The sequence below is a fragment of the Nansenia antarctica genome (genome assembly GCF_963989245.1).
Source record: "Nansenia antarctica genome assembly, chromosome: 16".
NCBI lineage: Eukaryota > Metazoa > Chordata > Actinopteri > Argentiniformes > Microstomatidae > Nansenia > Nansenia antarctica.
The window spans coordinates 13,442,685-13,447,562 of record NC_137686.1 but is presented as its reverse complement, the minus strand read 5'-3'; positions in this window follow the sequence as shown (position 1 = coordinate 13,447,562).

Here is a 4,878-nt window from a genome sequence, read left to right as displayed (position 1 = left end):
TAGGTAACACCAAACATGATCTCGCTGTAATACAGCACCTTTCTGTGTGTGTACAGCTTGGTCCCAATTCCACCCCCCTGACTTATTGTTCTAGGAAGGAGAAAACACATTTCCATCTAATTTCACCTCACACCGACTCCGAAACTCGGGGAGAAATTGGGACGGACGTATCTCGGAGTGGTTCAGCGGAGGTGGAAAATTGCATTTTGTTGGAGGGAAACGAGTGGCGGGGGGTTCCAGAGTTCAAGTGGTCAGGAGGACGCAGAAACACTCGTTATGCAGGGAGGGAGGGGGGGGGGGGGGCGAGGGCGGAGGACAGGCTTGCTGGAACGCACGGAACGGAACAGGTGAACGGGGAACGGGACCGGGAGGTGGTAGGATACCGTTGGCGGTTACCGTTGGTTACTGTTCCCTGTTCTGTCCCGTTCTTTACAATGAGTCCTCTGCAGTGGCGGACTCAGGCTGTTTGAAGGGCAGGGGCGAAAAGAAAAAAAGGGCACCCACTGCACAACATGGGACCCCATCAGTGCACATGGTCAAGTTTAGACCATTGGAAGGGCAGCCAATAGGGCACATCCTCTAATTTTGCCACTCAAAAGGGCACTTTAGTGCGACGTTTTTCAACTGTGGGGGCAATGGTCGAGTTTAGACCATTGGAGGGGCACCAATAGGGCACGGCCTCTCATTTTCGCCACTCAAAAGGGCATTTTTGCCACTCAAAAGGGCACTTAAGCGAGACGTTTTTCAACCGTGGGGGCACCAGGAGGGGCGGTCGCCCCCCCTGCCACCCCCTTGAGTCCGCCAGTGGTCCTCTGTCCTCCGATTTCTGCCTCCACCGGACTTTAGAGGTAGTCACAAGGGGGTGCGGGGGGGTGGTGCGGGGGGGTGGTGCGGGGGAGGTGCGGGGGAGGTGCGGGGGTGGTTCTCCACAGGGCCAGGTGGTGGGTGGAGGGGGGGCCCGGGGGTGTAAGGTGGGGAGAGTGGGGGCAGAAGGCAGGAGGGTGGGGGGTGGTGGTAATGGCGTTGCAGTTTTTCCACAGAGTGCTCACTGTTCATAAATAGGCAGTGGAATGTTTACCCAAATGAAAAGCACAGATGCCTCGAACACTATGGGAATTTGGACAAGCTCTCCTGGTGGTGAAAGATGGAACTACGCCAACACCGACGTTTATCATAATATGAGCACTTGCTGCATTTACACTCATCTAACAGAGCTAACTGTGATATTCTGACGTGTAGCAAGAATATAATGTATAAATGATGAGACACACACTGGATATCAATTGGACTCTTTAGTTATTCGATGTGCACGCATTACAGCATATGCATTGACTGACTCCCGACTGCGCATGACCGGGTCTTGACTCTTGACAATGTATCGAGTCTACCACCGGGTGGCAGTAGGTGGTCTAAACATTACATCACTCCTTTTTTTTTAATACATGATAAAGTGCATAACATTCAAACAGTCCATTAACTTGGAACATTGTTAACTCGGAAGAACATGTTAACAGTCCTTTGGTACTCCTGCTCTTTAATCGAAGTCACGCAGGTATGCGGGAGGTTGTCTGTTCTCCCTAACTGGATACCTCGGCGGAGGTGCGGGTGGAGGCGTAGCTGGGCCTACTTCCTCACTGACCTCTGAACTTAAGTCCATTAGAGTGTCTGGGTTGTCTCGGACAATCTTCTTAAAGAATGAACTGTTCCTAGTGGTGGTGTAACCACTTCTTCCAGCTGTTATCATGGAACCTTTGACATCGATTACTGTGAGCGGCTCTGCGTTGTAAGGCGTAGTAAGCTTGTTCTGTTTTGGTTGACGACACAGGACGGTGTCTCCTGGCTTGATGTCAGAAGGCGTAGCGTGTCGTCGAGCATCTGAGAGAGCTTTCATCTTTGCCTTGGCCTCTCTGTCGATTCTGCGTATCTCTTCGTCAGCAGGGATGGTGATTGTGTCTGCTGAGGGTAGCTTGGTGGTCATCTTCCGTTGGAATAGTAACTCGGCAGGTGACGTGTTCGTCGTGCTGTGGGGAGTGGACCTGTACTCACGCAGGAAGACGTGCAGCTGTTGTTTCCATGGCATCCTCTGCATCTGGGCGATTCTGAGTACTTTCCCGACGGTGCGCATGAATCTCTCAGCTGTGGCATTAGCTTGTGGCCATAGAGGTGTTATCTTCCTGTGCTTGAACCCTAGGTAGTTGGCAAACTCAGCGAACTGGTTGCTGTTGAAAGGAGGTCCGTTGTCAGTCTTAACAATTCTTGGGATTCCAAACATGGAGAAGACTTTGTCCATGACTGGTATGACTGTGTTTGCTGAGGTAGATCGAATTGGCTCAACAATTGGGTATCGTGTGTAGTCATCGACTATAACTAACAGGTATTCTCCCGATGGGAGTGGGCCATAAAAGTCAGCACTAACACTGTGCCATGGTGCGTCTGGCAGCTCAGACATTTTGAGTGGTTCGGTCCGGGTAACTGGAGTGTTCACTTGACATGGGAGGCAGGTCTTGGTGATGGTCTCTACCTGTTGGTCTATGGTAGGGAACCATACCTTTTCTCTGAGTAGGGCCTTTGTCTTAGCTACGCCCTGGTGGCTTTCATGAGCAATCTGCAGCGCCCTCTGCTGTAGAGCTGCAGGTATGACAATCCTGGTGCCTCGCAGTATGATGTCGTTACCTGTGGACACTGTGAGTTCATCCCTGACGAGCTTGTATGGTTTCAGTGCAGCAGCACCTGGTGAGCGGTCTGTGATTAAACGCCATGAGTTATTTCTGATGTGTGCACTGACCTGTTGCAGGAGTGTGTCTTTCAATGTCTCTCGCTGTATCTCTTGTAGTGTCATCGCCTTGGGTGTTGCTTGAAGTGCTACGAAGTTAACGTACTCCTCTGCAACCTTGGATGCTCTTGTGTTCTGTGACGACTGTACCGGGAGAGGGTGTCTAGACATGTAGTCAGCTGGATTGTCAGCTCCTTTTCTGTATTCCACTCTGAAGTTGTACGGCTGTAGTCTGAGGCCCCATCTCTCGATCCGTGCAGGTTGTTTTGATCTCGGGTTATTCCATATCATCTCCAATGGTTTGTGGTCGGTTACCATGGTGAATGGATGTCCATACAGATACAGGTGAAAATGTTCGCAGCTCCAGATGATGGCTAGGGCCTCACGTTCTGTTTGCGAGTATCTCGTTTCTACATCACTGAGTGCGCGGCTGGCGTAGGCTATGATGCGCTTCTCTCCCCCTCCTCCTTTCTGACAGAGGATGGCGCCTAGCCCCACCGGACTTCCATCAACAATGAGCTCCGTCTCCTTCCTGGGATCGAAATATGACATTGTTGTGTCGCTCGTCAGGCTGTCCTTGAGCGTCTGGAGTGCCGTAGCTTGATCACTGCCCCACTGCCACGGAGCGTCCTTCTTCGTGAGCCCACGGAGCGGTGCAGTGATGGTTGAGTAGTCCTTTATGAACCTGGCGCAGTAGTTGGCCATGCCCAGAAGACTTCTGATCTCACCTGGATCTTTGGGGTCGCTGGCGTCGTGAATGGCTGACACCTTCTTTGGATCTGCAGAAATCCCGTCGGCAGAAAAAATGAACCCAAAGAATTCAAGGCGCTGCTTGTTGAATTCGCATTTGTTGCGATTGAGTGTCAAACCACTGTCTTTCAGTCTTTTAAACACTGCTCTCAGAGTGTCGTCGTGTGCTTCCTGAGAGACGCCATAGATGATGATGTCATCGCTGAGGTTCTTCACGCCCGGTATACCTTGCAGCGTCTGGCAGATGGCGTTCTGGAACACTTCAGCGGCGGATGATATACCGAAGTTCAGGCGTTTGTATCTTCTTAGCCCGAGGTGTGTTGTGAACGTTGTGATGTAACGACTCTCTGGATGCAGCTCGAGCTGGTGGTAGCCTGCTGTGAGGTCCAACTTCGAGAATACCTTGGCACCGTTCAGCTCGTGTATTACATCGTCCATTGTTGGGGTGATATGTCGTTCTCGCTGAATTGCTGTGTTCGCCTGACGCATATCAACGCAGATTCGGACTTTATCAGGGTCTTTTGGCTTCGGTGGTGTGACGATCGGGGAAACCCAGGGTGTTGGTCCAGATATAGTTTCAATGATACCGTCGTTCTCCAGCTTCTGAAGCTCCGCCTCGACCTTCTGACGGACATGGAAAGGGACCCGTCTGTGCGGCTGGCACGTCGGTTGGATGTCGGGGTCTATATGCAGTTTCACCTGGAAGTCTTTCAGCTTTCCGATTCCGGTGAAAAGCTCTGGGTAGCTCTGCACGAGCTCATCTGCGACAGTACGCCCACTGGGTGGCATCACTGGCGGCGTGTTCACCATATTGATGATCTGGATCAGCCCTAGTTCACTGGCAGTTGCGTAGCTGAGCAGAGATTGTCCGGCGTCGCCTCTGAGAACGTAGAACACACTCTCTGTCCGCTTGTTAGTAGCCTGTACTTTGCATGCAAATTTACCAATGATAGGTAGAGCGTTGTTGGACCCATATGGAAATATTTTGATCATGGCTGTGCTGAGCATAGGCTTTGGGTCAAGTGTGTTTAACACATCTTCATTAATTATGTTGACAGCTGCTCCTGAATCAATCAGTATTTTAACACTGACACCATTCAGCTTGATGTTGGTCTGGGGTTGCTGTATACTTGTGCTGTTGATTACATACACATACCTTTCGTCTCCACTTGATGAGTCTCTTGATTTGGTCTCGGAGCATGCTGTCACCTGGTTCACTTTCTTAGTGCTCCGCTGCTTGTAGTGAGCTGTGTCTTCCTCTTGGCTTTGATGTGCAAATTTCTGACCACGGCAGTGTTTGGCATAGTGGTTAGGCTTTCCACAGGCCCTGCAGTCCTTCCCTCTGGCTGGACAGT